Source organism: Lactuca serriola, chromosome 2, assembly GCF_051521515.1.
Source record: "Lactuca serriola cultivar US96UC23 chromosome 2, Lser_US96UC23_V15, whole genome shotgun sequence".
Classification (NCBI taxonomy): Eukaryota; Viridiplantae; Streptophyta; class Magnoliopsida; order Asterales; family Asteraceae; genus Lactuca; species Lactuca serriola.
This window is the reverse complement of record NC_136409.1, coordinates 229,249,650-229,276,902: the sequence shown is the minus strand read 5'-3', so window position 1 is coordinate 229,276,902 and position 27,253 is coordinate 229,249,650.

Here is a 27,253-nt window from a genome sequence, read left to right as displayed (position 1 = left end):
CTTTCAACCGGTAATCATCTTTGGTATCTTTCAACCGGTAATCATCATCGGTATCTTACAACCGGTAATCATCATCGGTATCTTTCAACCGGTAACTGGGGTCTATTCCACCCCCTACTACTACTAGCATACAACAACAAGGTATAAGCATACAATCAGGCATATCCTAGTACTGACGTACTCTTCGGACCTAAAGACCATTGTCAGGGAAAAACTATCCCTATCATACACATAACACATCATACAGAAATATCTCGTAACCAAACACGTATCCATACCAAGATAATTATCACGAAGACAATCATCTTCTGAGATACTCCTACTTGGTGGGCCGGCATTGTGGCCTTAGACCAACCCTTATTGGAAGGTAACTCACCTCAAAAGGCTGACTGCTGAAAAGCTGATCCGCAAATGCCTGACAGCTGCTCCGGTGATCCCCCGGCTATATTCCCATAAAACACTTAATCAGACATTGATACTAATCCCAGGTAAAATGATGATTTTACCCCTGACCGATTCCAAACCAAAGTCAAGTCAAAGTCAACTTCCAGTTGACCCGACTCGCCGAGTTGGCTTGCCAACTCGTCGAGTTCATATCCAGCCTATTGACCTTACTCCCGTCTCTACTCGTCGAGTTAGGCATTGAATCGACGAGTTCTCTTCCTAACTGAATACACAATGGTCCTTCATCCAACTCGCCGAGTTGTATGAACAACTCGTCGAGTTAATCTTCATCCGATGAACACGTTATGTCCTCGACTCGCCGAGTTGATGAACAAATCGCCGAGTTTTATGAAGATTGCCTTGGACATGCCGAGTCAGGGCATTGACTCGCCGAGTCACTCCATTGATGAGTCTGGCTTCCGACTCACTGTGTCCACCTAAGGCTCTCTGCTCTACTCACCTACTCGAAAAGGGGAAAATCGGGGACTCGCGACTCGACTCACCGAGTTCGAAGAACAACTCGCCGAGTCGCATCCATGCAATCTCTCTACACTCGATTATGCTTGAATCCAGTGCATTCCATTCATAGATCTGGGTTCCTAGGACTCGGTTAACACGTAAAGTTTCCAACTTTACATGTATATAATCATCCATGGGGATTCTAAGGCTCAAAACACACAAAAAGGGGTAGATCTAGGGCTTTCATGCAATACGGCCCCATAAAGGTATTAGATCTAGGCTTCTACTCGAACATAGCCAGATCTAGCAGCTATTCAGCCCATTATGATCCCTATACCACTGACAAGCTTGGAATGGGTCAAAGATAGCTTAATGGTGTTCTAATGGGGATTTGAGCATAGAAACAGAATAGATCCGAAATGTACCTCTATGAACTATGGATTAAGTCCTAGATTCTTGCTCTTCACCTTCTCTTTTGGTCTTTCCTTCCTTCTCTTCTTCAAACTCCAAGGAACAAGCACAAGATCACTTCAAATCACAAGGAGAGGGTTAGGGTTCGGTATATGATGCTCTGAGGGTGATGGAGGCTAACTTGGGGCGCATAAAGGGGGTTTTAATAGGGTGCAAACCCCTGAAATTAGGGTTTCTTCCAGACTGATGGACTCGCCGAGTCCAGAATATGGACTCGTCGAGTCTCCAACTTAAACGTGTTCAAAATCATGTCCCTACTCGGTGAGTCTAGCCTACGACTCGCCGAGTCCAAGTCTAAAAAAAAGTAAAATACTCAGATAAATCATACATACCAAGAACCAGGTGCGACAAATCTCCCCCGCTTATTTTAGACTTCGTCCTCGAAGTCTGTTGCTCGATCCTGAAATATCTCGGGGTAATGCTCCATCATTTCCTTCACCGGCTCCCAAGTCCACTCTGAACCCTTTCGGTGCTGCCATTGCACCTTCACAAGTTCCACCCTCTAGTTCCTCAGATCCCTCGACTTCCGGTCAAGGATTGCCACTGGTCGCTCAATGTAATTCAGGCTGCCATCGACCTGAATATCCTCCAGGGATACCACTGCTGAGTCGTCCACCAGACAATTTCGCAACTGAGAAACATGGAAAGTGTTGTGTATCTGACTGAGTTCGGCTGGCAGATCCAGCCTATACGCCACTTTGCCCACCCGGGCCAGAACCCTGAAAGGTCCAATGTATCTGGGGCCCAACTTCCCACGCTTCCTGAATCGGACGACGCCCTTCCATGGCGACACCTTCAGGAGAACCATATCCCCGACCTGGAATTCTAGGTCTGATCGGCGCTTGTCGGCGTAACTATTCTGCCGACTCTGAGCAGTCTTAAGCCTGCTCCAAACCTGTTGAATCCTCTCGGTCATCTTGAGCACCACTTCGGTGCTCCCCATGACCCTCTAGCCTACCTTACCCCAACATATCGGGGTCCTGCACCTCTTTCCATATAACATCTCAAAAGGAGGACGGTCAATACTCGCGTGGTAGCTGTTGTTGTATGAGAACTCAGCCAAAGGAAGATAGGTATCCCAACTACCACCGAAGTCTAGCACGCATGCCCGCAGCATATCCTCCAGAGTTTGTATGGTTCTCTCACTCTGACCATCTGTCTGCGGGTGAAAAGCGGTGCTAAAATGCAGACGAGTACTCAGCTCGTCATGGAACTTCTTCCAGAACCTGGAAGTAAACCGTACATCTCTGTCCGAAATCACCGAAACTGGCACTCCGTTCCGCACCACCACCTCCCTAATGTAGATATCGGCCGAGATGCTCTCCTGAATCGGGATAAAGTGGGCGCTCTTGGTCAATCGATCGACGATGACCCAGATCAAATCCACTCCCCGCGCGGTCCTGGGAAGCTTGGTGATAAAATCCATCGTGATATCTTCCCATTTCCACAACGGAATCTCCAACGGCTGCATCTTGTCGTGGGGCCTCTGGTGCTCGGCCTTGACCTTCCTATAGGTCAAGCACCGCTCCACGTACCAAGCGATATCCCGCTTCATGCAAGGCCACCAATAGTCCAGAGGAAGATCCCTATACATCTTTGTCGCCCCGGGATGAATGGAGAACCGGGATTTGTGCGCCTCCTCCATCAGAACCTGGCGCACGCCTCCATGATAAGGGACCCACACCCTACGGTGAAGAGTCAACAACCCTCGGCTATCATAGTTGAAGGAGGAAACCTGCCCCACAATCCGCTCACTCTTCCAATCTTCCTCCTTCATAGCCTCCTACTGGGCCTCCCGAATCCGCTCCAAAAGCGGAGTCACCACCGTCATCCTCAGGTACATATCTCGGATCGGCGCTGCCTTGCGGCTAAGCGCGTCAGCCACCACATTGGCTTTCCCTGGATGGTAGAGGATCTCACAATCATAATCCTTTACCACGTCAAGCCACCGACGTTACCTCATGTTCAGATTCGGCTGGTCCATGAGATACCTCAGGCTCTTGTGGTCCGTGTAAATAGGTAATGACGCCAAATCTTGAGGGCGAACACAACAGCCGCAACTCCAAATCATGCATCGGGTAATTCTCCCCGTAAGGCTTCAGCTGCCTTGAAGCGTAAGCAATAACGTGCCCTCTCTGCATCAACACTGCGCCCAAACCCGAGATGGAGGCATCACAATACACAACAAAATCCTCCATGCCCTCTGGTAGGGATAAGATTGGTGCCTCGCACAATCTCTGTCTCAACGTCTCGAATGCGGCCTGCTGCTCAGGCCCCCAACGAAAAACCACGACTTTCCTCGTCAACCTGGTCATAGGTACAGCTATCTTGGAGAAGTCCTGAATAAATCTCCGATAGTAGACCGCCAATCCTAGGAAGCTCTGTATCTCGGATGGAGACCTCGGGACCTCCCATCTCATCACGGCCTCCACCTTGGCCGGATCCACTGATATCCCGTCCTGGTTGACAGGGTGCCCTAGAAACTGCACCTCGCGCATCCAGAACTCACACTTGGAGAACTTAGCATATAAGCTCTCCCTCCTCAAAGTACTCAGAACCTCACGCAAGTGCTCCTCATGTTGTTCTCGTGTCTTGGAATAAACCAAGATATCGTCAATGAAAACAATCACGGACCGATCCAACATCGGCCGACACACGCGATTCATGAGATCCATGAACGCGGCAGGAGCATTGGTGAGCCCGAAAGGCATCACCACAAACTCATAATGACCATAGCGTGTACGAAAAGCAGTCTTCTGCACATCCTCCTCTCTAACCCTCATATGATGATACCCTGCCCGCAAATCAATCTTGAAGAACCAAGATGCTCCCTGAAGCTGGTCGAAAAGGTCATTGATCCTCAAGAGTGGGTAACGGTTCTTCATCGTTACCTTGTTCAGCTCCCGGTAGTCTATACACATCCGATGCGACCCGTCCTTCTTCTCTACAAACAGAATCGGGGCTCCCCAGGGTGAACTGCTCGGTCTAATGAATCCCTTGTCTAACAGCTCCTGCAGCTATGTAGACAACTCCTGCATCTCAGGAGGAGCCAACCGATATGGCGCCTTGGCTATCGGAGCCGCGCCAGAGACCAGGTCGATCCTAAACTCCATTTGCCTCTCCAGAGGTATCCCAGGCAACTCCTCGGGGAATACATCCATAAACTCCCGCACTACGGGTACATCGCCCACTGTCACCTTACCCGCCTCCCGGGTGTCCATAACACACGCGATATACCCTGCGCAACCCTGCTGAAGGTGGCGCCTGGATCTCGCTGCTGAACATACAGCTGGTCCTTGCTGTGGGCTCTCGCCCTGAACTACCAACTCTCCCCCACTTGGGGTCCTGATCCGTACCAGCTGATGTGCACAATCTATCACTGCCCCATTGGGGCTCAACCAATCCATGCCTATAATAACCTTGTTCCCCCGCAACGGCATGGGAACCAGGTCTACCAGGTAACGTTCCTCAAACAGCCTCAAGACACAATCTCGGTAGACCTCCGATGCTCGCACTGATCGGTCGTCTGCAATCTCGACCTCTAGAGAGCAGTCCAACATGCCCGAAGACTCAGGAAATTTCTTGCTAAGCGCAAGAGAGACAAATGATCGGGTAGCACCCGAATCAAACAATACCTGAACTGGGATATTGTTCACGTGGAACGATCCTAAACACATATACACAGGGCACATATCAATATCATAACATCATACAAATAAATCAGAGGGAAAGAATCATACCCGTCACCACATCGGGTGTAGCACGTGCCTCCTCGGCTGTCAGCTGAAAAGCTCGGCTCCGAACCACTGGAGCCTTCTACTTGACCTTCCGGCCATCCATAATCCGTACTGTCGTTGGCGCTGGCGCCACTGCCGGCGCTGCTGCTACTGGTGCTGTCAACCTGGGACAACTGGCCTTTTTATGGCCCTTCTGATTGCAATGAAAGCAAACCAGGTCTGATGTATGAATCGCAGAAGTAGGGACAGTACAATCTCTACCAAAATGCCCAACCTTGTCGCACTTATAGCAGTCTGAACCCAGCCCAGTGCGACAAACTCCCTCATGTGCCCGACCGCATTTCCCACAGCGGTCCTGCCTCGTCTGGCCTTTCGGCCTACCATTGGGTCCCTTGGGCTTCTTCCCTGAAGCCCCCATCGTCTGCCCCTAAGTAGCCTTCCTCTTCCGTATGTGCTCCAAATCAATATCTCTCTCTCCCTAGCCCTGGCAATCATGGACTCTAGGGTAGGGCAAGCAGAGAAACTAACATGCTTCCGAATATCAGCCCGTAGCATGTCATGGTATCGGGTCCTCCTCATATCCTCATCCCCCGCATACTGGGGTACCAACAAGGCCCTCTCCCAGAACTTGGCGGTGATCTCCGCCATAGTGTCTGTAGTCTGTCTCATATCCAAAAACTCTCTGGCCAGCTGTTGAAGCTCCACAGCTGGTGCAAACTCAGGCCTGAATCGGGTCACGAAATATGACCATGTCATAGCCTCAATGGCTAGGTCTCCCAACGTATCGCCAATCAACTCCCACCAATCCCTGGCTCTCTCTCTCAAACAACCTGCAGTGAAACGGACCTTCGACCCTTCCGGGCAGAAGCTCATCAGCTGCATAGACTCGATGTTTGCGATCCACCTCCTAGCAGCAATGGGGTCCTTCACCCCATGGAAATCCGGTGCACCACTCCCACAGAAGTCCTTAAAGGACAGCGTACGGGTACCCACCTTGCTAGACGCCAGATCACTCCTGAATGCCCGGAGGCGATCCTCCATTAGCTCGATAACCCCTTTCTTGATCGACCCGAAAATGACCGGGGTCGCATCAAGGCTACCTCTCGTAATCTCAGACGCGATGAGCTCGCGCAACCCATCATCAACATGCTCGGGTCTCTGTCCCGAACCCGATCCCGAACCAGGTCCTGATCCCCCTGCTCCATGACGTGTGACCACCATTCTGAAAAAATAATAATGCAATTTTCAGGATCATATATACCCCCAAAGGGTCTCACACACTCTCCAAGTTTCCAGGTTCCATCCCAGCCCTCCTTGAATCGATTACGGATCCTCTGCTTTCAGTAGTACGGGCCCATACTACCTTCCACATCTATCCATACTTTCCCCAAGGATTGCCTCGACTTCACCAGGTCCCTTTCACCGATGCTCTTCCCACTAATCACATCCTAGGCTTCCCTAGGGTACTCTTAGACTTACTCCCCGCCATCAGCTGCATTAGGAGTCCTTACCACGTCCCCCTAACTAGCTTGTGGATATTGTTACATATTTGTTCACCAGTTAGTCGAAGTTGGCCAGAACCCCTATAGCGCAAAGTAAGCAGCATTCGTGCGTTGAGTAACCAAACCAGACATAACCCACACATGCCATCCTACTAACCAAACAGTCCTAGCATACAACTCATACAACAGGCATGTAAGGCATCCTTCCTAGATCCTTAGCCCTAGCTAGCATGCAATTCTCAGAATCATACATATGGCACATAAGGCATACTCCTAGATCCTTTGTCCTATTCTAGCATGCAATTTTCTAAATCAAAACCATACAACATAACATAACAAGTATGGGTATCTTCGGGAAAACTTACTTGAGCCCGGCCGGTCGCACGCATCACACACTTCGTCTTTCTTAAAACTTCCCACTTTAGATTTTAGAAAACCATTTTCCTTAAAAAAAATCTTTTAGTCCCTCGGTTAGAGTTCAGACACCCCGAGGATGTGTCCAAATCCCTCAAACCAGGGCTCTGATACCAACTTGTAACATCCCAAATTTCGAGGCCAAAATTTCATTTTTAGAATTTAGCATGTAATAAGGCGTGTTACTAAAACATTGTCAATGTTACATTAATTATAAAACATAAGGTCATGTCTCAAAACGATAGCATCGGAAACAAGTAAAACCAGAGTACGATCCCAGAAAATCCAGTGCGGAAATCATGTGTGTGATGCGCCGCTACGCCGCCGGCTCTTTCCCCTTTGACGAAGAGGTACCTGAAACCACAATTTAAAACTGTAAGCATGAAGCTTAGTGAGTTCCCCCATCATACCACATACCATTGAATGCCATCGGTATCTTTCAACCGGTAATCATCTTCGGTATCTTTCAACCGGTAATCATCATCGGTATCTTACAACCGGTAATCATCATCGGTATCTTTCAACCAGTAACTGGGGTCTATTCCACCCCCTACTACTACTAGCATAAAACAACAAGGTATAAGCATACAATCAGGCATATCCGAGTACTGACGTACTCTTCAGACCTAAAGACCATTGTCAGGGAAAAACTATCCCTATCATACACAAAACACATCATACAGAAATATATCGTAACCAAACACGTATCCATACCAAGATAATTATCACGAAGACAATCATCATCTAAAATACTCCTACTTGGTGGGCCGAAATTGTGGCCTTAGACCCACACTTATTGGAAGGTAACTCACCTCAAAAGGCTGACTGCTGAAAAGCTGATTCGCAAATGTCTGACAGCTGCTCCTGTGATCCCCCAGCTATATTCCCATAAAACACTTAATCAGACATTGATACTAATCCCAGGATAAAATGATGATTTTACCCCTGACTGATTCCAAACCAAAGTCAAGTCAAAGTCAACTTCCAGTTGACTCGGCTCGCCGAGTTGTCTTGCCAACTCGTCGAGTTCATATCCAGCCTATTGACCTTACTCCCATCTCTACTCGTCGAGTTAGGCATTGAATCGACGAGTTCTCTTCCTAACTGAATACACAATGGTCCTTCATCCAACTCGCCGAGTTGTATGAACAACTCGTCGAGTTAATCTTCATCCGATGAACACGTTTTGTCCTCGACTCACCGAGTTGATGAACAACTTGCCGAGTTTTATGAAGATTGCATTGGACACGCTGAGTCAGGTAATTGACTCGTCGAGTCCCTCAATTGATGAGTCTGCCTTCCGACTCACTGAGTCCACCTAGGGCTCACTGCTCTACTCGCCTACTCGAAAAGGGGAAAAACCGGGGACTCACGACTCGACTCGCCGAGTTCGAAGAACAACTCGTTGAGTCGCATCCATGCAATCTCTCTACACTCGATTCTGCTTGAATCCAATGCATTCCATTCATAGATCTGCATTCCATTCATAGATCTGGGTTCCTAGGAATCGGTTAACATGTAAAGTTTCCAACTTTACGTGTATATAATCATCCATGGGGATTGTAAGGCTCAAAACACACAAAAAGGGGGTAGATCTAGGGCTTTCATGCAATATGGCCCCATAAAGGTATTAGATCTAGGCTTCTGGAACTCGAACATAGCCAGATCTAGCAGCTATTCAGCCCATTATGATCCCTATACCACTGACAAGCTTGGAAATGGGTCAAAGATAGCTTAATGGTGTTCTAATGGGGATTTGAGCATAGAAACAAAATAGATCCGAAATGTACCTCTATGAACTATGGATTAAGTCCTAGATTATTGCTCTTCACCTTCTCTTTTGGTCTTTCCTTCCTTCTCTTCTACAAACTCCAAGGAACAAGCACAGGATCACTTCAAATCACAAGGAGAGTGTTACGGTTCGGTATATGATGCTCTGAGGGTGATGGAGGCTAACTTGCGGCGCATAAAGGGGGTTTAAATATGGTGCAAACCCCTGAAATTAGGGTTTCTTCCAGACTGATGGACTCGCCGACTCTCCAACTTAAATGTGCTCAAAATCCCATCCCTACTCGGCGAGTCTATCCTACGACTAGCCGAGTCCAAGGCTAAAAAAAGTAAAATACTCAGATAAATCATACATACCAGGAACCAGGTGCTACAGATCTCCCCCGCTTATTTTAGACTTCCTTAGACTTCTTGATTCACCAATGTTCTTCCCCTTCTTCTTGATTCAAAACGATATCATCGGAAACAAGAAAAATCAGAGTACGATCCCAGAAAATCCAGTGCGGAAATCATGTGTGTGATGCGCCGCTACGCCGCCGGCTCTTTCCCATTTGACGAAGAGGTACCTGAAACCACAATTTAAAACTGTAAGCACGAAGCTTAGTGAGTTCCCCCATCATACCACATACCATTGAATGCCATCGGTATCTTTCAACCGGTAATCATCTTCGGTATCTTTCAACCGGTAATCATCATCGGTATCTTACAACCGGTAATCATCATCAGTATCTTTCCACCGGTAACTGGGGTTTATTCCAACCCTACTACTACTAGCATACAACAACAAGGAATAAGAATACAATCAGGTATATCCGAGTACTGACATACTCTTCGGGCCTAAAGACCATGGTCAGGGAAAAACTATCCCTATCATACACATAACACATCATACAGAAATATCTCATAATTAAACATGTATCCATACCAAGATAATTATCACGAAGACAATCATCATCTAAAATACTCCTACTTGGTGGGCCGGCATTGTAGCCTTAGACCCACCCTTATTGGAAGGTAACTCACCTCAAAAGGCTGACTGCTGAAAAGCTGATCCGTAAATGTCTGACAGCTGCTCCGGTGATCCCCCGACTATATTCCCATAAAACACTTAATCAGAAATTGATACTAATCCCAGGATAAAATGATGATTTTACCCCTGACCGATTCCAAACCAAAGTCAAGTCAAAGTCAACTTCCAGTTGACCCGACTCGCCGAGTTTCCTTGCCAACTCGTCGAGTTCATATCCAGCCTATTGACCGGACTCCCGTCTCTACTCGTCGAGTTAGGCATTGACTCGACGAGTTCTCTTCCTAACTGAATACACAATGGTCCTTCATCCAACTCGCCGAGTTGTATGAACAACTCGTCGAGTTAATCTTAATCCGATGAACATGTTCCGTCCTCGACTCGCCGAGTTGATGAACAACTCGCCAAGTTTTATGAAGATATCCTTGGACACGCTGAGTCAAGGCATTGACTCGCCGAGTCCCTCCATTGATGAGTCTGTCTTCCGACTCACTGAGTCCACCTAAGGCTCACTGCTCTACTCGTCTACTCGAAAAGGGGAAAATCGGGGAGTCGCGACTCGACTCGCCGAGTTCGAAGAACAACTCGCCGAGTCACATCCATGCAATCTCTCTACACTCGATTCTGCTTGAATCTAGTGCATTCCATTCATAGATCTGGGTTCCTAGGACTCGGTTAACACGTAAAGTTTCCAACTTTACGTGTATATAATCATCCATGGGGATTCTAAGGCTCAAAACACACAAAAGGGGGTAGATCTAGGGCTTTCATGCAATATGGCACCATAAAGGTATTAGATCTAGGCTTCTGGAACTCGAACATAGCCAGATCTAGCAACTATTCAGCCCATTATGATCCCTATACCACTAACAACCTTGGAAATTGGTAAAAGATAGCTTAATGGTGTTCTAATGGGGATTTGAGCATAGAAACAGAATAGATCCGAAATTTACCTCTATGAACTCTGGATTAAGTCCTAGATTCTTGCTCTTCACCTTCTCTTTTGGTCTTTCCTTCCTTCTCTTATTCAAACTCCAAGGAACAAGCACACGATCACTTCAAATCACAAGGAGAGTGTTAGGGTTCAGTATATGATGCTCTAAGGGTGATGGAGGCTAACTTAGGGCGCATAAAGGGGGTTTTAATAGGGTGCAAACCCCTGAAATTAGGGTTTCTTCCAGACTGATGGACTCGCCAAGTCCAGAATATGGACTCGCCGAGTCTCCAACTTAAACGTGCTCAAAATCCCGTCCCTACTCGGCGAGTCTAGCCTACGACTCGCCGAGTCCAAGGCTAAAAAAAGTAAAATACTTAGATAAATCATACATACCAGGAACCAGGTGCTACAGATCTCCCCCACTTATTTTAGACTTCGTCCTCGAAGTCTGTTGCTCGATCCTGATTTTTCTAAAGAAGAAGAGGAAGAACATTGGTCAATGACCGCAATAATCGATTTGAAGGGACGTATTATTTTCACGCTTAAGGAAGTCCCATTTTTCGGGAAAGATCATGAGGATGCTTACAAGCACCTTGATGAATTCAATGACATAGCTGATTACTTCAACATCTCAAACGTTCCAAGAGAGATGGTGTTTTGAGAATGCTTCTCGTTACCTTTAAGGGAGCTACTAAAGATTGGTTGAAAACACTACCACCCGGTGCAATTACTACTTGGGCGCAAATGCGTGAACAGTTCCTAGAACATTTTCCCCACCTTCTAAAGTTCCTAAATTAATGAAAGCCATAGAAAACTTTGAGCAACAACCATGTGAGTCACTCTACAAGGCATGGTAACGCTACAAAGGATTGATAAGAAATTGTCCCCAAAATGATTTGAATGGGCAACAAGAAGTATCAATCTTCTATGATGGGGTAAACGTAATGACAAGGCAACTCCTTGATTCTCAAGGACACGTTAACCAAGAAGAATCCTGATGAGATTAAGGAATTTATTGAAGAGTTTTCCAAACATTCTCGTAAATACCACAATCCTAGACATGACGAAGCGAAAGGAATTGGGAGTGGCACTTCTGAAGATATGGCTGCTGTTGTAGATATGTTAAACACTATGGACCGAAGAATGACAAAGATGGATCAATCCATCCATGCTATTCGAGTTGGTTGTGAAAGATGAAATGGTCCACATTTTACCAAGGACTGCCACTTGGATGAAAAGGGGAATAAAAAGGTTCAAGTATGCTACTCTAGTGGAGACAAATATGTTGAAGATTGGAGGACGCCAAAGAAAGAGTGGTTTCCATATGATGAATATAAAAAGCAAAAAAGAAGAAATTTAGGCAAACTGGCCGAGGATTTTATCAAAAAGAGCAACCACCGGAAAAGAAGGTCGATTTAGAGTCTATGCGCACTAGATTCATGGAGGCTTCGGAGAAAAGACATGATGAGACAGAAGCGGTGATAAGAGACCATCAAATTCTCATGAGGGACCAAAAAGCTTTGCTAAGGAATTACCAAGCATCAATCCAGAACATTGAAGCACAAATTGGACAACTAACTACGTTGGTTAATGAGTGACTTTTCCAAAAATTACAGACAAAAAGCCTCAACTACAAGTAATGGTAATCGAAACTGAAGAAGACACAATCCTTAAATTCCTAGAAGCCCTGAAAGTCAAGCCACATCAGCCTAAACCACAGCCGAATAGGTCGAAAATCGAAGAAAATATTGTTGCTGAATTACTGAATCCACGACATGGAGCTCCATTCACCACAACGTGGAGCCGGTCTAATTAGAAGAATTTTGCTGATACTCTAGTTTTTTGTCCTCCACTTCTATTCCCGTCTCGAGCTAATATTGACCCACTGGAGCCGGAACATTTGAAATTTATAATATTGAATCATTGTCCCAAGTTCCTAAATATGCTAAATTTTTGCAAGACTTACTCGATACTCACCAGCAATTAGAGAAGAATTCCAAGCTGATCCTTAGAAAGCAGAGTTCTAAAGTGATAATGGGTGTCTTACCAAAGAAAATAGGAGATCGTGGATGCCTCACCCTTTCGTGTGAATTTGGAAATAACATGAAGACTTATGCTTTAGCCGATTCTGGAGCAAGCATAAATTTAATGCCTTACTCATTCTATCAAAAGCTAAATCTTCCGGATTTAAAGGCTACTAGAATGACGATTCACATGGCTAACCGTTCAGTGACTCATCCTCGAGGCATAGTTGAGGATATCTTGATCAAAATTGGGAATTTTGTTTTCCCAATTGATTTTGTCGTATTGGATATGAAAGAAGATACCAATGTCCTAATAATTCTTGGTCGCCCTTTACTCAATACTGCTAGAGATTTGGTAGACATTCGTGAGTCCAAACTTACGTTGAGAGTTGGAGATGAAGAAGTTACATTTGGAGTGGAAGATGGATTTCAGAATAATAATGCTCAAGGTGAAGTTTTCAACATAGATGAAGAAAATGAACTTGAAGAATTGGAAAAGTTAATAGAAGAAGAAATTCAGTCAATTCAACATGTCAAACATACAAAGCAAAAAGCATCCATTCTAATAGTTTTTGAAGTGTTTTCTTACAAAACTCTAACATCTTTGGCAAGTAAAGAGATTGAAGAAGACTTAGTGTCAAGTGATGAGGAAGAGGTTACTTCAGGAGTAAAATTGCTAACTTTGGAAAAGAAGGTTTAACCTATGGGGCTAAAGGGTGAAGAAAAAGCAGAACCTGAACTTGTGGTAGATAAGGGAGTGAAAAGAAAGCTTGAAGAGGGTAATGTGAAGGTTAAAAAGGAAAATTCTAAAATGACTTATCTTCGTTGAGTTCAAGCATACAAGAAACGATGGAATGATCAAAAGGTGAAATTGGTGATGGAAACTCTTGAAGATTCAACGTGAGGTGGCACAGAGTACAACTCAAGACTCGCACAAAAAGAAACGCTTATCGGGAGGCAACCCGATGTTTGAAGAATTTATATCCTTTTATTTTTATTTTAGTTTTTTGTTTTTAATTTCTTTGTTATTTTTGGTGTGTTTTAGTTTCCTTTTATTTTTATTTGGTTTTTATGTTTGTTTTGTTTTTATTTGGATTTTTTTGAACTTGTAACCAAATATGGGATGGTTGTTTTCTTCTTTCCACTGTTACTTACTTTGTTGCAGATTTAGTGAACTATCGTGAGCGGGATGATGAGCGATTATAGATAGGAGTGTTCGAGTAAAGCCGTGTCGTTTAGAGTCAAGATTCGAGACCCACAATTTTTAATAAGTGTCGGGTTAATTTCATAAGAAAATAAAGAGATAAGGGAAGAGTCAAAGAAATCATAGAGTTTTGGAAGGGTCTAAAAGCATTTATATAATCAGGTTGCACTTGACTTGATTTGAAGAATTATTGTACAATTATATTCTGTGCAACCCAGTTTACACGACGTGGACTTTAACTCCACGTCGTGAACTTAGAACCCATCGTGATATCAAAAATGATTTCAATTGATAACACATCGTGGATTCTAACACCACGACGTGATTTGCATAATTGCGATATTCTCTTTCTCTTAACCATAAAATGTGGTGTATGCTTTCCCACAATGATGAATTATGCTTTGAAGATTTTCTACACTACATTTGTTGAAGATTCAAGTCTCGGATTCGCATTTTGCCAGCACATTCACTTATCTCTGAAGATCCAAGTTCCATTCTCCATAATTAAAGATGTCCATATTCAAGATGTTTAAGTTAACCACACGCGTTCATAATCGATCTCGCCACTACTACCCCAGGTGAGTCTGTTCCTTTTTCCCATTTTTATTGTTTTAAAATTATGTTATGCATACAATGAGGACATTGTATGTAATAAGTGTTGGGTAGGGGGTCGAAAAGGTAAATTGGAGTAAATTGCTAGAAAATTTAGAAATATATTTGGAATATTAATCTAAAATTGGAATCTAATAATAGTTTAAACTTAAGTTGCTAGTGTTATGTGGGATGATCTGATGCGAGCTCAAATGTTTTATTGAGCCAACACATGTTATAGTATATTTGTGGCTTCCCATTCCTAGTGAAAAGTCATGAGATATGAAAGGTAATTTGGTAGTTTATATGACATAATATGTTTTGCAGCCTAAACCTGAAATCTATCCAGGAGAGCTTATGTAGTCATTGCACTTAAATTAATACCTCTAACCAATAAAGGTTGAAGTTAAGCTCCATTTCTTAAGCATGTAAGATTTGAGCGTAAAAAGTGATTTATATATAAAAAGAGAGAAATTACCAAAAAGTTGTTGTAAGAATTTTGGAGCTATCAAAGTATAAATATCAAATGATCAAAAATTCTAAAGAATCAAAAGTTGAAGATACCAAAAAATCAAACAAAAAGGTGGTGAATTCAAAGAAATCAAAGATTAATTACTCAAAAAAGTGAAAAATCCAAGGAGCTCCATTGTGGTATCAAAGTTGTATTTTTTCTAGATTATGTATGCTTGGGTAGCTTAACAAAAATACCTCGAGGTTAAGAAGATTTCTGAGGATTGATTCGGAGGGTTACATTAATGAGTTTCGTATAAGCTAAGGGGTGAAGGTTCATAAGGATTGTGAGTAGCTACTAGGATTGGGGAAGTTGTTATGATTTTAGACACAAATATGCGCATTGAGGTCTTGGTATAATGGTTGAGTTCAAAATGGATTGTTTTATGTGATGTCGGTAATGGTAGTATGACTTAAAATTAATTAATTTTGCTTGAGGGAAAACAAAAGATAAGTGTGGGGTATAAGGATATTTGATATTGTCATATTTATACACATTTTTAGGCAATATTTGAATACATTTTTATACATATTCTGGTTATTTGCAAAGAAAAATGATACTTATAAGATTAAATTGTATTTTGCAGCCAAAGGAGCAATCTTGAAGAATGAGGGCCAAAACCGACAAGAAGCAGGATTTTAGAGGTTAGAAGAATTAAAAGGAGAAAATCCCAGCGAAAAGCTCAATTCACGACGTGGACTTCACTTACACAACATGTAGTGGGTGTTTCTAGAAGATGAGTGCACGGGAAGTCAAAGTCCTTGCCCGATAAGGATTCACCTGAATTCATGACATGAAGTCCTAATTCATGACATGAAGTTCAAAAATTATGAAAACTATATAAATCCTTGGTACTTACGAATTGGGAGTTCTTCTGGAGATTGGAGGGTTTAGAAGATGTTTTATGAAGGAAAACAAGCCGGGGAACTCGAGTGTTAAGCATCCAAGGAAGAAGAAGTTATTGAAGATCATAACTTTTACTTTAAGTTAGCACATTTAACTATGTTTTTAATTATTGAATATGTGTGTTTGAATTCAGCCATGAGTAACTGAATCTAGTTGTTTCTGTTTAGCTAGATGAAACTTCAACTCATGGATTTGTTTATTAGTTATGGATCTTACTAGTTAATTAAATGCTTGTGTTTTATTGTTAATACCTAGCATGCTAAAATTGATACTTAAATTGCTTGAATTCATGTTTTGTGTTGCTTAGTGATTATTAAATTACATGAACTTGACACCTAGTAATTTAGTGACCATTGAATTGCTAGAGCTAGGATCGACAAAATCTTAAATAAGTAATTGAGGTAATTAAATTTAGCTGTGTTGGTGAACATAGATTGTGACCATAATTGTGTTTTTTTAATCAATCTTACATAGCTCCATTCATAATTCATAATTGATTCTATGTTAAATTATGTGTGACCATGCATAGTTCTACATGAATTATCCATAATTAGTAGTTAACCATTGAGGAAAAGTGGATTCAAACAAAACAAAAGTGTTTTAGTCATTGATTAAATTTGATAATTAAGTGAATAAGTTTTTCTGGACTTGCAAAACCAGATAAAAATCAATTTAAATTTTGCTTTTCTTAAATTAATTTTTAGTAGATAAGTTAGTTAATTAAAATTGTTCCATGTGTTCGATGTCCGACTGTTAGTGCTATATTATTTGTGAATAGGTCCGCTGCCTTAAGTCATAATAATTCGTTAGATAGTTGGTAAAACTAGTAGGTATAATATTACGAACATCAACTTGGTTTCTTGTCATGTTCATGTTTGATTGTTGGCTTGGGACCAGGAACGTGGGCCTTGACTTAACTTTGACTTGTTCAGGAAGATATGGTGTATATAGTTAGTCAAATCCCGAAAAGGAGAGTGGTTCCCGAAATACCCATACTTTTTATATTTGTTGAGCTTTGATTTTGCTGATATATGAATAGTTAGAAAAAGCATGCTAGTGGATAAGGTTCTTTTAGAAACTGTTGAATAGAAGTGCCTGAGTTCGGTATTACCTTATGATATAGGGAGTTTCTTGTTATATGCTACTTGATTGTGTGATTTTTATGTGTATGTTAATTAGTTGTATATGTTTGGGATTAAATAGCCTTAGAATGATCGACTTGGCCTTACTTCGTGTTCCTTGTTTGGTTGTGGACTTAGGGCAAAGTCGATTATTCGACAGTTTATCTGATCTCGTATTGTGTACAAAAAGCATGTACAAAAGCAATCGATGGTGCATGAGCAAGGATACTCCTAGGAAGAGTGCCTAGGAATTTAATTGTAGCTCATAGGAGAAGTAGGAGTTAGCACACCTAGGAGTGGTCTAGTGCAGTGACTTAGGACCTTGGGATGAATTTTGAATCGACTACGGATAGGTGTGGAATGTAGTATGGGCTCGTACTACTGAAAGCATAAGATCCGTATGAGATTCAAGAGGAACTTTGAGGCTACTAAGGAACTAATAGGAGTAGGGCCTGGTGTGGAAGGTAGGTGATGTGATGTTTGATCTTTTCATGGTATATTTTCAGTATGGCGGGTATTGGAGGTTCAGGATTAGGAGCTAGCAGCACTGAGAGGGCGCGTCTAAGTGATGAGGAGATTTGTGGGATCATTGTTGCAGAAATGGTTGAGGTGATCAGGGATGTTACTTTGAAGTTGTTTGGATTGGTCAAGACCATCTTGATTGAGCTATTCGAAGATCGTCATGCTGCACTTTCTGAGGTAGTTGTTGCTTCCGTAGGGGTTCGAATGGAGAAAGATTTCCAGTACCAGGACTTTGATAATTCGAAGCCCTCAAAGTTTGATGGGGTCAGGGACCCGATTGTGGAGATGAGGTGGTTATCTAATGTCGAGGGTTGTTTCTTCAAGTGTTCTTGTTCGTATGACAAGAAGGACAAATACGCCTTGAACCTTCTCAGGTTAGGGCGAAGGGTTGGTGGAGGATGGTGACTGGTGCTTACACTCCTGAGCAGAGAGTTGCAGTGACTTGGGAGTGGTTCTCGGAGATGTTCCGTGCGACGACCGAGTTGGTGACGGAGATCACCAAGGTGTTCATTGAGAGGGATTTGTTTAGTCCTAAGTTCTCTGCTTCAGAACAGGCTCAGATGACTAGGTATTTAAGTATGATCAAGACGGAAATTCAAGAGTTTGTGTGTACCCAGCAATACAACACCCTTGACGAGCTTCAAGATGTTGTGAGGAGACGAGAGATTGGGATAGAGAATCAGATGAAGGAGCAATGTCAAGCTTCGGTTCAATTCCAACATGCAGTGAAATAGTTCAAGTCCATTAGCCGGAGTTCGGGAGCAGTTGAGGGGAAGTATAGATCTTTTGTATGTCACAGGTGTGGCGAGGAGGAATATATTGGTAGAGATTGTAGTCGGAGTGCACGAGTTTGTTTTTATTGCGGCCAGGAAGGCCACATCAGAGTTTGTCGACCTTTTCTCATTTTCGGTGAGGTGTTGGATCCTACACCCTTGGCTTGGCAGTTACCCGACGATCATCATGGGACGAATGGAGTCCTGAGGATCAAGAGTTGAACTGGCAGATCTTCTATTCAACCATTGTGGTGGTATTGGTATTTATCTATAATGTATGTTTGTGTTTCAAAGTTCAATTGTAATTTTTGGATGATCATTTGAATGGAATTGTCTTAGTTAGCTCAGTTGAATTTGATTTCTTGTTATGAATGGATTAATTATCTTTTCCTCGATTTTATGCTTGTTGGAATTGATGAATGTTGTGTGGGCTCAGATTCTCCTGTGTATTTGGATATCAATGGTTGGGATCAAGTGGTGGAGTTTCAGTTAGTCAGGGTATTGAAAGATTGTGAAGTCGTCAAATTCTAGAATATTTCAAGTGGGGGAGAGTCGAACCTTATAGCAAGAAGACCTTGTGCCAAGGTTCGGTTCTCAAACGGATTTCTCCAAGTTCAAGACTTCCGCGTAGATGCTGAATCTTTCGGTTTCGCATCAAGATCATCGTCAGCTATTGGATTTCCCTTCAAGTCGTATTAGTTTTAGTTGTGGCATCATATGTAGGGAGTGCTTGTGCTTTAAACTCTAGGGTATTAGGATCCCAGGTTGAGGGATGTGATGAGGGATTCTTTGTTTGTCCTTGTTTGATTAGGGCTTGGAGGTCTGAGTCATAGCCCAAAGACCTGGTAGGATCAGTTAAGTTTTGTTGGCCCGAGTGTTGTTGTTAGTTAGTGGATCGGGGGTAGGCTTGAGTGTCGTTGCCAGTTAGTGGATCAAGATTAATCCTGACTGTTATCAGTAGATAGCTAAACAGGTTTGTCAGAGCCAAGTAGAAGCATGGCCTAGTTTGGTACATGACCAGTTGGTTCTTGTCGTGATGGTGCACTTATGTACGAGATTAGCATGACGGCATTTGGTCGAGGAGGTTTAGATCCAATCAAATATGTGGGTTTTCGGTTAGTTTGTTTGATGTGAGGGGTTACACCATGAAGTGGAAGCGAGTACTGATTTAGAGGATGAAATCTAATTTAAGTGGGGGAGAATTGTAACATCCTATTTCCTGTCATTGCTTATTTCAGGGCCATGGGATGGAAGTCGATTGTGTAAAAGCTTTGGGACATAAGGAAGTAATGTTTAGACCTTTTGGAAGGGGGCAATGATGGTTATGAGATCTAAACTTTGAATTGTGTTTTGGGCCGAAGGTAGAACGGGAAAAGTCATAGGTCGGGTTCTTGCATGAAATATGGATTTTTATTAGAGAAGGTTTTAGTCCAATATATTTATATAATATTGTATATCTCTTCAATATCTTTCCATGGATATAAAGAACGTCAAAAACAAAGTCGGAATGAAGAAGTTACGACCATTTGAAGTTAGGACGATTTTTGGGTTAACCACGTACGCAGGGCATACGAGGAGTACGTTGGACGTACTAGGGAATCCCTAGTACGTTGGGCGTAGGGGTGAGCATTTGGACCGGCCCGGACCGAACCGGACCGGACCGGCTCTTGGACCGGACCGATTATGGAGAATTTTGTGGACCATGGACCGGACCGGATGAGTCGTGTCCGTGTCCGGGTCCAGGTCCGGGTTTTCCGATTTTTGGACCCATTTGGACCGGTACAACTTTAATTGTATAGAGTATAATAAGTAATCTACATTGATGTATAATATTATAACTTGCAAAATTAATATGTTTCCGTTTCATGCCTAACTAATCTACATTGATGTATAATATTATAACTTGCAATTTGCAAAAATTAATTTTCCAAATAAAAGCAACTAACATATAAATCAAGTTCACCAACAAAAGTTAAACAATTTTAAGACAAACATACAAAAGTATTACCGTAACAACAAAAATCATAGTTTAAACTTTAAAATCAATCAAACTAACAAATTTCATAAACTCATAATCTAATCTTCCATTGGCCTCTTCCCCATATCATTGTCATCCAAATGTAACATATTTAAAGCTTGTGCAATCTCTACATAAACACAAATGAAAATGTTGTTAGTATTTAATAAAAAGTAATAATTGTATAAAAATAGAATAAAGATTGCAATATTTTTACCCAAAGTTATATCATCATCGTTCAAGATGTCACCAACGTTGTCAACTATCAGATTTGTAAACTTTATCACCCAATCTTGGGTGCATAAAAAAGCTTCAACTATCAATGTCGATAAACTAGTTTGATACTCACTTACAACTCTACCATAAGTGCTAAACGCGGACTCGGAATTATAGTATAAAATAATACTAAAATGCTGAAATATTTCATCTTTGATAGCTCTACTTTGAAGGATTGTAACTCAATGAATATAATACCAAAATAAACAAAATTATAGTCTAAATTCATCTACAAATTGTAAACTAAATGTTGGAAAAAACCGTAGGTCAATCCGACTTAAAATGAATGAGTTATGGGTGTTTAAAAAATGTCACAGATTATAAAATCTTGCTAAAAAGCTGAATTTTTTCAACTTTGATAGTTCTACTTTACAGGATTGTAGCTCAGTGAATATAATACCAAAATAAACAAAATTATAGTCTAAACTCATCTACAAACTGTAAACTAAATGTTGGAAAAAATCGGAGGTCAATCCGACTTAAAACGAATGAGTTATGGGTGTTTAAAAAACGTCACAGCTTACAAAATGTTGCTGAAAAGCTGAATTTTTTCAGCTTTGATAGCTCTACTTTGAAGGATTGTAACACGGTGAATATGATACCAAAATAAACAAAATTATAGTCTAAATTCATCTACAAATTGTAAACTAAATGTTGGAAAACACCGCATGTCAATCCGACTTAAAACGAATGAGTTATGTGTGTTTAAAAAACGTCACAAAAATCTTAATCATGTCCAACCGGTTCTAAACTCGGTAAAAACCGGACCGGACCGGGAAAAAAACCGGACCGGACCGGCGAGAAATCTTAGAACCGAGAACCGGCCCGGGGGTCCAAAAAAACGGTCCGGTCCGGTCCGGTTCACCGGTTCCGTCCGTACCACCGGTCCAAATGCTCACCCCTAGTTGGGCGTACCCGGAGTACACATGGCATACGCGATCAGTGCTCAAACCCTATTTTCATGGTTTGAACCTTATTTAAGCTCCTTAACTTCCCCAAACTCATTCCATTCTCAGCCTCCACCTCTCCAACACCCTCTCTTGAAATCCTAACCCGAGAATGAGCCTTGTGATGAAAAGAAGGTGTTTTTAAGTGCTTTGGAGTGTTCTTGGCTCACCTTGGAGAAGAAAGAACTCATTGAAGAAGTGTTGGTTGCATTAGAGCTTGTAGATCGAGAATTTATCCACCGTGATCTTTCTTATAGAGGTATAAAGATTAAATCTTGATGACAAAATTGTTAGATCTAGCTAGTTTTGGGTGTTATGAACTTTTGGTCACTTTAAGTGCATAAAGTTTAGATCTTGAAAGTTTATGACCTTGTTATGGATAAAGTTGGAAATTTTATCCATCTAAACATCATTTTGATTCAGATATGAAAGTTGGAGAGTTGGACTTAATGGATTAAGTTGAAAAAGATGCACTTTTGGGTCCCTTTGAGACTAAAAGACTAGATCTTGTTTGTTGGGACCATTCTAATGTATAAAGTAGGAAACTTTATCCATTATGGAGCTATTAGGTACCATAAAAATGTGATCTTGGCCCTTCTAACCCTTCCATGCAATAGTTGTGATGTCTAATGGATTAATAAGTTAGGGTTTTAGCTTTTTGGACCTTCCCTATCCATGGAAAGTCATAAAGGTGGAAACTTTATGACTTGAGACGATGTTTTGAGGCTAGATCTGAGTTTGGATGAGAAGTCCTTAAGGGATTAAGTGCTTAAAGAAAAGGACAGAACCAACTCTCGTACGTTGGGCGTAATTTTCTTACGTTGGGCATACTAAGCCATCCTATGTACGCAAGGCGTAAGTTGAGTACATAGGACGTACTCAAACAGCCTTGGAATTTGACCTTGTTGACTCCGTTGACCATTAATTTTGACCAATTTTGACCTTAGTGATTAAGATTTTATATGGTTCTGATGTTAGTGGATCTTCGGGAGCAAGTAGGGTAGCAGGGAGTGTATCACAATGTTCTCGGGTTTCTTCATTTCAGGTGAGTTTCACCTTATTGTACTGTGTTTTGAAGGCACCAATAGCCGCCCACTAGTTTTGGTTATCGGTTACTAGAGGGATGCCTTAGAGATTGTATATAGTCATGTAGGATTGACTGAGGAATCTTGATCTAGGATCTTTTACCTGTTCCTTGTTTGGTTGTGGTTCTAGAGTAGGATCACATGTTCGGGTGTCTATCTCACCTCTAAGTATACATAGTTATGCATTCCTTGGATTTTTGATATTTAGGATGTTGCTATATTGTAGTGATTTGTTAGATATGTATCCGGATATTTAGGATGTTGCTATGTTATAGTGATCTGTTAGATCTGTATCATGGTATTTGGGATGTTTCTATGTTGTAGTGATCTGTTAGATCGTCATCCTGTTATAAAGGAAGTTGCTATGTTGTAGTGACATGTTAGATCAGTATCATGTTATATAGGATGTTGTTATGTTGTAGTGATCTGTTAGATTGGTATCATGGTATAGAGGATGTTGTTATGCTATAGTGCACTGTTGGATCTGTATGTTTATCTGTACTTGCTGGTTATTATCTAGTGGAGTGCTCTAGGGATGTATGTGGTCATGTAGGATAGCCTAAGAACTCTTGATCTAGGCTTTCTTGTCTGTTTCTTGTTTGGTTGTGCCTTTAGAGTATGATCATCTGTTCGGGTGGCTATCTCACCTCTGGTTACTTATGGTTACGCATTTCACGGAGGATAGCTGGTAGCGGGACAGTGTGCGGTGTGAGGACTAGTGGGTGGTAGTGAGCTATATGGTTGTTGTTTGAGCGAGCTATATGATTGTTGTTTGTCTATATTATGTGCTTAGTTGATCCTAATTGTTTATATGTCGACATATGGTAGTAGTGAGTTTAGGCGGTCTTACTTTGTATTGTAGGCCAAGATACCCGGGTGTGGGTCGACTATAAGTCGTAGGCACGGATGCTCTGGAACAATAGTTTGGTTGATATTCTGCATGACTGCACATATTCATCAACAACAATGAAGATTCCGCGTTTTGATATTATTCTAATTTTTATAAATGTATTTGGAATAATCGGTTTTCTCCGTAACGAATTTATAAATGGAAGATTTATTTAAATAAAATAAATAATTATTGTTGTGAAAATGAGACGTTACAATAGATTACGTTTTTTGTTTTTTTTTTTTTTTTTTTTTTTTTTTTTTTTTTTTCGTTTTATCTCATAATTCATGTGTTATTACTACCTGTGGTTATTCTTGATAGAGGAAGATGAATGTTTGATCGTATTTTTGCTTGCTAATTTGAATACTTAAGGTTCATGTGCTAGATAATTTGGATGTAATTAAATAACAAATGATTTTGTATTTAAGGATTTTGAGTCTTGCCTATTTTGGATGAAATCATATAATAAATGGTTCTATATAATAAATCATATAAGGGAAAACCTAAAAACCCAACGTATTTTCATCAAATGTTTAAAAAAACCATTATATTATTTTTTAGTGCACTAAAATCCTTACATTTTCTGAAATTCTTATTTAATGTTTTTTACCATAGAAAAACCTAATATATTTTCATGAAAGGATTAAAAAACCATTATATTATTTTTTTTAATGTATTTAAACCCTCATATATTTTTTTTAATTTTTTAATCTAATGAATTGTAACAATCAAAACGTTGAGAATCGATTACCTAGCATTTTCGGCTATTTAGGATATACCGAACTCGATGCCTTAAATGATACATTATAAAAAATATAAGGGTTTTAATATACAAATAAATAAAATAGTGGTTTTTTTAAGACTTTGATGAAAATATGTTAGGTTTTCCGTCATATAATAATAAATCTGTTAATTTGAAAAGTAAATGTTATGTGTGGAGACCCAAAGTTCTATGTTTGTTAACTTGAAAAGAAAAGAATTTATTGTTTTCTTATTGACATGATTATTGATGGAGAAAAATTTTTATAAAATTTTATTTATCAAATAGAAGGAAAGTTGGGATGTTATGTCAGCCTAGACCGTTGTTCTTTACCCACAATAATATTTGAGCATACAACACATAGATTATGATATGGCATTTAAGAACAATAATTGAATACAACATTTCTCCTTGTGTGGAAAATAATGTACTATCTCTTCTAATTTTATTGTTAAACACCAAGAATATCAAAAACATCAATTAGAACAAGAACAAATAGAATATAAATCAAAACGAAAGGAAATTGGTCAAAACGAAAAAGTTTATTAGAAATAAGAGTTTTTGAGGGGAAAAAACAAGAGTTTTTATCTGAAATTGTAATTAATTGACGGTAAACCTCCTAAAGGGTTGAAAAGAAAAAAAATGAAAAAATACGAGGATTTAAAAAAAAATAGATTTAAACATAAACTATTTGTAAAAGATATTTTATAATATTATCCTTTATACAAAATAAAGAAATATAGGTTTCATCATCGTGAAAATTATAATAAAACCATTGAAACTAGACACGAGCTATAGTCGACTTCAAATGTAATACATATCTTTTAAGCATAAAATATTTGTATAAGATATTTTATAATATTAACCTTTTTATAAATAAAGAAATATAGGTTTCATCATCGAGAAAATTAAAATAAAACCATTGAAACTAGACATGAGCTATAGTCGACTTCAAATGTAATACTTGGACCAGCAGAATGAGCAATAGCATGCATGATAAATTAAAAGGTGTCTTCATCGTTCGAGTCATCAACTTTGACATTAGTATTACACTTTTAATAGCCATCATTAATTTACAAGAACCAAAAGCAACCCTTTTTTTAATGTTATTAATTTTTTATAAATGACATATATTAACTAAAATCAATAAAACATGTAACGTTTATTTGAAGTGATAATTTCTATACGTCACGTTTATTTGAAGGGCCAATTCCAATATAACAAATTAATATACAAATGAATATACCCTTATGGGTATATATGTTTACGTACCCAAACTCACTATACTACGTCATTTTGTATCATATAATATATTATACTTGTCCAATGTTCTTATAATTTAACTTCTAACTTAATTACTTCCATGATTTTTATAAATAACACATTTATCTTCTTCTTATATAATTTTTAGTTTCAACTACAATATATATAACATACTAGGTGTTTGGCAAAAAGATGTGGTGTAAGAGAAATATAATAGTGAAATTTCTAAAATCTTGAAAGTAAATCGAGTTAAGGGTTGAAGTTTAACCACACTATAATTAATATATCAAACAAAACGACGTATTATGATATGTTTGGGCACGTAAGATTATATACCCTTAAGGGTATATTCACTTTTTCCCTATACAAATAATATGTTTGGTATAACTACCCGGTAACCGTAGGTTTAATTAGTATCTTTATTTGAAAATGTAGATGCAAGTTTTTAAAAGTATAAAAATATAAAACATAAATGTTAAAGAGCTAAAAATGCTATAAAAAAAAAAAGCTTTCCAAAATAGTTTTTGCATTAATTTTTTTATTTAAAATAAAAAAAAAATTAAACTTTTTATTTGATTCTATTTTTTTTAATCAAACATAAGACCCACATAAAATGTCCTCTTTACATGATAGAAACAAAAAAATATCCGGTCTTCTAATAAACCATAATGAGGGACAATTATAAGATGTTACATTATCTCAATTATTCAAATGACTAATATCTAAAATTTAAGTTGAAAGAGAAAACATATGAATGAATAAAAGTTATCCGAAATATATTAAAACAACAAAATTTTACATCCATTAAACTATTTTATACTATGAATGAATAAAAGACATACAAAATATATTTAAAAAACAAAAAACAAAATTTTACATCCATTAAACTATTTTATAACAATAATATATTATTATTTTGGGATTAGTAAAATAAATACTAGTATTCAAGATCAAAAGTAAAACAAAAGTGAAACAGGTCAACAAAGCCGAAATAGAACGGCAAGCGGACGTCCAACCCAATATTCTGACGCCACATACACGCCCACTCAAACAAATCCTTATATAATCTAATATGACTATATGACTAGATCTCTCTCTATATATAGACAATTCATATTCATCCCATTTCCCTTTATAGTTATACTTCACCAAAAACAGATATAATCATCGTCACCATCATCATCTTCATCTCTGTATTTGCCGATCAGATATGGCGTCATCATCAAGAGCGCCGCTGAGTTACGCCGATGCAGCTCAGTGGTACTGTATCATATTTCTCGTGCTTCTCGTTCTATTAAATTCTTTTACAGAAGACAATTCTCTGATCAGGAAGGTAAATCCGGCGTCGGGTCACGGTTGCGAAGAGATTTATGTCGTCGGAGAAGGTGAAACGCTGCACACTATCAGCGAAAAGTGCGGCGACCCGTTTATCGTCGAAGAAAACCCGCATATCCATGACCCGGATGATGTATTCCCTGGGCTGGTCATCAAAATCACCCCTTTCGGTCCCCGTAATTAGATAAAGATTCAATTCGAACGCCAATTTTTGTACTTTTTTTTTTTTTTTTTTTTTTCATTTATACAC